We start from the raw sequence: 7,777 nt of genomic DNA, 5'->3' as shown, positions 1-7,777 counted from the left end.
CGTCCGGAGACCTCACTAAATAATTCAATCGGTAGTAGCGACGGGCGGTATGTACAAAGGGCAGGGACTTAATCAATGCGAGTTAATAACTCGCACTTACTGGGAATTCCAAGTTCATGTGAACAGTTTCAGTTCACAATCCCAAGCATGAAAGTGGTTCAGCGGTTTACCCGGACCTCTCGGTCTAGGAAATACACGTTGATACTTTCATTGTAGCGCGCGTGCAGCCCAGGACATCTAAGGGCATCACAGACCTGTTATTGCTCAATCTCGTTACTGCTAGACGCAATTTGTCCATTTAAGAAGCTAGTGTCCTTATAATGGGACAAACCAACAGGTACGACTCCACTTATATAAACACATTCAAACACTTGTACATTCAAGATGTACGCATGAAAGAAGGCTATATAAGTTTCAACATCATAATCCTGAAAGCATCTATTTAATATATTTGAGTCTCGTTCGTTATCGGAATTAACCAGACAAATCACTCCACGAACTAAGAACGGCCATGCACCACCACCCATAGATTCGAGAAAGAGCTATCAATCTGTCTTACACGCTTATGTTCGGACCTGGTAAGTTTTCCCGTGTTGAGTCAAATTAAGCCGCAGGCTCCACTCCTGGTGGTGCCCTTCCGTCAATTCCTTTAAGTTTCAGCTTTGCAACCATACTTCCCCCGGAGCCCAAAAGCTTTGGTTTCCCGGGAAGCGACTGAGAGAGCCATAGTAGTAGCTACACCCAATTGCTAGCTGGCATCGTTTATGGTTAGAACTAGGGCGGTATCTGATCGCCTTCGAACCTCTAACTTTCGTTCTTGATTAATGAAAACATCTTTGGCAAATGCTTTCGCTTAAGTTAGTCTTACGACGGTCCAAGAATTTCACCTCTCGCGTCGTAATACTAATGCCCCCAAACTGCTTCTATTAATCATTACCTCTTGATCTAAAAACCAATGAAAGTAGAACAGAGGTCTTATTTCATTATTCCATGCACAAAATATTCAGGCATTTGGAGCCTGCTTTAAGCACTCTAATTTGTTCAAAGTAATTGTACCGGCCCACAACAACACTCGATGAAGAGCACTGAAGTAGGTTTAAATAGGAGGAATATATAAAAAATACATTGTATTAATTATATATAAGAACTCCACCGGTAATACGCTTACATACATAAGGTAATGTACATACCACAATATATAGTTGTACTACCCGTATGAAGCACAAATTCAACTACGAACGTTTTAACCGCAACAACTTTAATATACGCTATTGGAGCTGGAATTACCGCGGCTGCTGGCACCAGACTTGCCCTCCAATAGGTCCTTGTTAAAGGATTTAAAGTGTACTCATTCCAATTACAGGGCCTCGGATATGAGTCCTGTATTGTTATTTTTCGTCACTACCTCCCCGAACTGGGAGTGGGTAATTTACGCGCCTGCTGCCTTCCTTAGATGTGGTAGCCGTTTCTCAGGCTCCCTCTCCGGAATCGAACCCTGATTCCCCGTTACCCGTTGCAACCATGGTAGTCCTAGATACTACCATCAAAAGTTGATAGGGCAGACATTTGAAAGATCTGTCGTCGGTACGGGACCATACGATCTGCAAGTTATCTAGAGTTCAACCAATTTAACGATCAAATGATCGCTTGGTTTTAGTCTAATAAAAGCACACGTTCCATAAGGTCCGTGTTTATATTGCATGTATTAGCTCTAGAATTACCACAGTTATCCAAGTAACTGTTAACGATCTATGGAACCATAACTGATATAATGAGCCTTTTGCGGTTTCACTTTTAATTTGTTTGTACTTAGACATGCATGGCTTAATCTTTGAGACAAGCATATAACTACTGGCAGGATCAACCAGAATAATATTTGTATTTATATATTTTTCTTTGTTTTTCATATTTGAAAATTTCATAAATTACGGTGTATATAAAAAGTAAAGGGGCGACCCCCCTTTAGCTTTCTTATCAAAATTCAAAAACCGTTTTTTATGAAAAAGAATTTTCGTTCTCTATATTATATATTTTATATAAAAATATAAGAACGATATTTCTTCTTAATATTTGCCAATTTTCAAATAATTTATCATTCTTAATAACATTTTACTTTTTTTTCAAATGCATTTTTAATGTAATAATTTCATATATTACATAATTTTTCTCTTTGAATTGAAATTAATAATTTCATAATTCTATTTTTTAATCATAAATATATATGATTGAAAAAATTTTCTCCTCTTTTCCTTTGTTTAAAATTTAATTTTTCTTATAAATTTTTGTTTTTCTTATTTTTTTCTCTTCATCATCTGTTTAATTTCCTGTATTTATACAAGAAACAAACAGTTGAGGATAATTTCTATGTAATGCTAGTATAGAATATAAAATTTTGAATTCAAAAATTTATTTCTATTTAAACTAACTATAGAAAACCAGGAATAAAATACAATAACACCAATATGCCATAACATGTTAGTATAGAATATAGATTCTTCATATATGTATATATATTCGAAAATTTTTTCTATTTAAACTAACGTATGGAAAACCAGGAATAAAATCATAATATTACCAGTTTAATATGGCTCAAATTCGAGTTTCATATAGTTATGATTCGATTTATATGCTTCAATATCATTGGTTAGTTAACTTTTGATATTTTCATATTATATCACATGCCTTCACCGTGAGTGTTTTTTGCCATGCACACCTCACATTGTCAAAAATGTATGGGAAAAATTCATTTCAATACATTTCAGTTTGATTTGAAATGTCTTTATTATATATTTTAGTGCCAATATGCCAAGGTTATATTCCATAACTCTCTATTTAAACTAACGTATGGAAAACCAGGCATAAAATCACAATATTACCAGTTTAATATGGCTCAAATTCGAGTTTCATATAGTTATGATTCGATTTATATGCTTCAATATCATTGGTTAGTTAACTTTTGATATTTTCATATTATATCACATGCCTTCACCGTGAGTGTTTTTTGCCATGCACACCTCACATTGTCAAAAATGTATGGGAAAAATTCATTTCAATACATTTCAGTTTGATTTGAAATGTCTTTATTATATATTTTAATGGCAATATGCCAAGGTTATATTCCATAAAATGTTAGTATAGAATATAGATTCTTCATATATGTATATATATTCGAGAATTTTTTTCTATTTAAACTAACGTATGGAAAACCAGGCATAAAATCACAATATTACCAGTTTAATATGGCTCAAATTCGAGTTTCATATAGTTATGATTCGATTTATATGTTTCAATATCATTGGTTAGTTAACTTTTGATATTTTCATATTATATCACATGCCTTCACCGTGAGTGTTTTTTGCCATGCACACCTCACATTGTCAAAAATGTATGGGAAAAATTCATTTCAATACATTTCAGTTTGATTTGAAATGTCTTTATTATATATTTTAGTGCCAATATGCCAAGGTTATATTCCATAACATGTTAGTATTAGAATATAGATTCTTCATATATGTATATATATTCGAAAATTTTTTCTATTTAAACTAACGTATGGAAAACCAGGCATAAAATCACAATATTACCAGTTTAATATGGCTTAAATTCGAGTTTCATATAGTTATGATTCGATTTATATGCTTCAATATCATTGGTTAGTTAACTTTTGATATTTTCATATTATTTCACATGCCTTCACCGTGAGTGTTTTTTGCCATGCACACCTCACATTGTCAAAAATGTATGGGAAAAATTCATTTCAATACATTTCAGTTTGATTTGAAATGTCTTTATTATATATTTTAGTGCCAATATGCCAAGGTTATATTCCATAACATGTTAGTATTAGAATATAGATTCTTCATATATGTATATATATTCGAAAATTTTTTCTAGTTTAAACTAACGTATGGAAAACCAGGCATAAAATCACAATATTACCAGTTTAATATGGCTTAAATTCGAGTTTCATATAGTTATGATTCGATTTATATGCTTCAATATCATTGGTTAGTTAACTTTTGATATTTTCATATTATTTCACATGCCTTCACCGTGAGTGTTTTTTGCCATGCACACCTCACATTGTCAAAAATGTATGGGAAAAATTCATTTCAATACATTTCAGTTTGATTTGAAATGTCTTTATTATATATTTTAGTGCCAATATGCCAAGGTTATATTCCATAACATGTTAGTATTAGAATATAGATTCTTCATATATGTATATATATTCGAAAATTTTTTCTATTTAAACTAACGTATGGAAAACCAGGCATAAAATCACAATATTACCAGTTTAATATGGCTTAAATTCGAGTTTCATATAGTTATGATTCGATTTATATGCTTCAATATCATTGGTTAGTTAACTTTTGATATTTTCATATTATTTCACATGCCTTCACCGTGAGTGTTTTTTGCCATGCACACCTCACATTGTCAAAAATGTATGGGAAAAATTCATTTCAATACATTTCAGTTTGATTTGAAATGTCTTTATTATATATTTTAGTGCCAATATGCCAAGGTTATATTCCATAACTCTCTATTTAAACTAACGTATGGAAAACCAGGCATAAAATCACAATATTACCAGTTTAATATGGCTCAAATTCGAGTTTCATATAGTTATGATTCGATTTATATGCTTCAATATCATTGGTTAGTTAACTTTTGATATTTTCATATTATATCACATGCCTTCACCGTGAGTGTTTTTTGCCATGCACACCTCACATTGTCAAAAATGTATGGGAAAAATTCATTTCAATACATTTCAGTTTGATTTGAAATGTCTTTATTATATATTTTAATGGCAATATGCCAAGGTTATATTCCATAAAATGTTAGTATAGAATATAGATTCTTCATATATGTATATATATTCGAGAATTTTTTTCTATTTAAACTAACGTATGGAAAACCAGGCATAAAATCACAATATTACCAGTTTAATATGGCTCAAATTCGAGTTTCATATAGTTATGATTCGATTTATATGTTTCAATATCATTGGTTAGTTAACTTTTGATATTTTCATATTATATCACATGCCTTCACCGTGAGTGTTTTTTGCCATGCACACCTCACATTGTCAAAAATGTATGGGAAAAATTCATTTCAATACATTTCAGTTTGATTTGAAATGTCTTTATTATATATTTTAGTGCCAATATGCCAAGGTTATATTCCATAACATGTTAGTATTAGAATATAGATTCTTCATATATGTATATATATTCGAAAATTTTTTCTATTTAAACTAACGTATGGAAAACCAGGCATAAAATCACAATATTACCAGTTTAATATGGCTTAAATTCGAGTTTCATATAGTTATGATTCGATTTATATGCTTCAATATCATTGGTTAGTTAACTTTTGATATTTTCATATTATTTCACATGCCTTCACCGTGAGTGTTTTTTGCCATGCACACCTCACATTGTCAAAAATGTATGGGAAAAATTCATTTCAATACATTTCAGTTTGATTTGAAATGTCTTTATTATATATTTTAGTGCCAATATGCCAAGGTTATATTCCATAACATGTTAGTATTAGAATATAGATTCTTCATATATGTATATATATTCGAAAATTTTTTCTATTTAAACTAACGTATGGAAAACCAGGCATAAAATCACAATATTACCAGTTTAATATGGCTTAAATTCGAGTTTCATATAGTTATGATTCGATTTATATGCTTCAATATCATTGGTTAGTTAACTTTTGATATTTTCATATTATTTCACATGCCTTCACCGTGAGTGTTTTTTGCCATGCACACCTCACATTGTCAAAAATGTATGGGAAAAATTCATTTCAATACATTTCAGTTTGATTTGAAATGTCTTTATTATATATTTTAGTGCCAATATGCCAAGGTTATATTCCATAACATGTTAGTATTAGAATATAGATTCTTCATATATGTATATATATTCGAAAATTTTTTCTATTTAAACTAACGTATGGAAAACCAGGCATAAAATCACAATATTACCAGTTTAATATGGCTTAAATTCGAGTTTCATATAGTTATGATTCGATTTATATGCTTCAATATCATTGGTTAGTTAACTTTTGATATTTTCATATTATATCACATGCCTTCACCGTGAGTGTTTTTTGCCATGCACACCTCACATTGTCAAAAATGTATGGGAAAAATTCATTTCAATACATTTCAGTTTGATTTGAAATGTCTTTATTATATATTTTAGTGCCAATATGCCAAGGTTATATTCCATAACTCTCTATTTAAACTAACGTATGGAAAACCAGGCATAAAATCACAATATTACCAGTTTAATATGGCTTAAATTCGAGTTTCATATAGTTATGCTTCGATTTATATGCTTCAATATCATTGGTTAGTTAACTTTTGATATTTTCATATTATTTCACATGCCTTCACCGTGAGTGTTTTTTGCCATGCACACCTCACATTGTCAAAAATGTATGGGAAAAATTCATTTCAATACATTTCAGTTTGATTTGAAATGTCTTTATTATATATTTTAGTGCCAATATGCCAAGGTTATATTCCATAACTCTCTATTTAAACTAACGTATGGAAAACCAGGCATAAAATCACAATATTACCAGTTTAATATGGCTCAAATTCGAGTTTCATATAGTTATGATTCGATTTATATGCTTCAATATCATTGGTTAGTTAACTTTTGATATTTTCATATTATATCACATGCCTTCACCGTGAGTGTTTTTTGCCATGCACACCTCACATTGTCAAAAATGTATGGGAAAAATTCATTTCAATACATTTCAGTTTGATTTGAAATGTCTTTATTATATATTTTAGTGCCAATATGCCAAGGTTATATTCCATAACTCTCTATTTAAACTAACGTATGGAAAACCAGGAATAAAATCACAATATTACCAGTTTAATATGGCTCAAATTCGAGTTTCATATAGTTATGATTCGATTTATATGCTTCAATATCATTGGTTAGTTAACTTTTGATATTTTCATATTATATCACATGCCTTCACCGTGAGTGTTTTTTGCCATGCACACCTCACATTGTCAAAAATGTATGGGAAAAATTCATTTCAATACATTTCAGTTTGATTTGAAATGTCTTTATTATATATTTTAGTGCCAATATGCCAAGGTTATATTCCATAACTCTCTATTTAAACTAACGTATGGAAAACCAGGCATAAAATCACAATATTACCAGTTTAATATGGCTCAAATTCGAGTTTCATATAGTTATGATTCGATTTATATGCTTCAATATCATTGGTTAGTTAACTTTTGATATTTTCATATTATATCACATGCCTTCACCGTGAGTGTTTTTTGCCATGCACACCTCACATTGTCAAAAATGTATGGGAAAAATTCATTTCAATACATTTCAGTTTGATTTGAAATGTCTTTATTATATATTTTAGTGCCAATATGCCAAGGTTATATTCCATAACTTTCTATTTAAACTAACGTATGGAAAACCAGGCATAAAATCACAATATTACCAGTTTAATATGGCTTAAATTCGAGTTTCATATAGTTATGATTCGATTTATATGCTTCAATATCATTGGTTAGTTAACTTTTGATATTTTCATATTATATCACATGCCTTCACCGTGAGTGTTTTTTGCCATGCACACCTCACATTGTCAAAAATGTATGGGAAAAATTCATTTCAATACATTTCAGTTTGATTTGAAATGTCTTTATTATATATTTTAGTGCCAATATGCCAAGGTTATATTCCATAACTTTCTATTTAAA

This window comes from Anastrepha obliqua, unplaced genomic scaffold (genome assembly GCF_027943255.1).
Source record: "Anastrepha obliqua isolate idAnaObli1 unplaced genomic scaffold, idAnaObli1_1.0 ptg000275l, whole genome shotgun sequence".
Taxonomy (NCBI): domain Eukaryota; kingdom Metazoa; phylum Arthropoda; class Insecta; order Diptera; family Tephritidae; genus Anastrepha; species Anastrepha obliqua.
Note: the sequence above shows the minus strand (reverse complement) of the source record.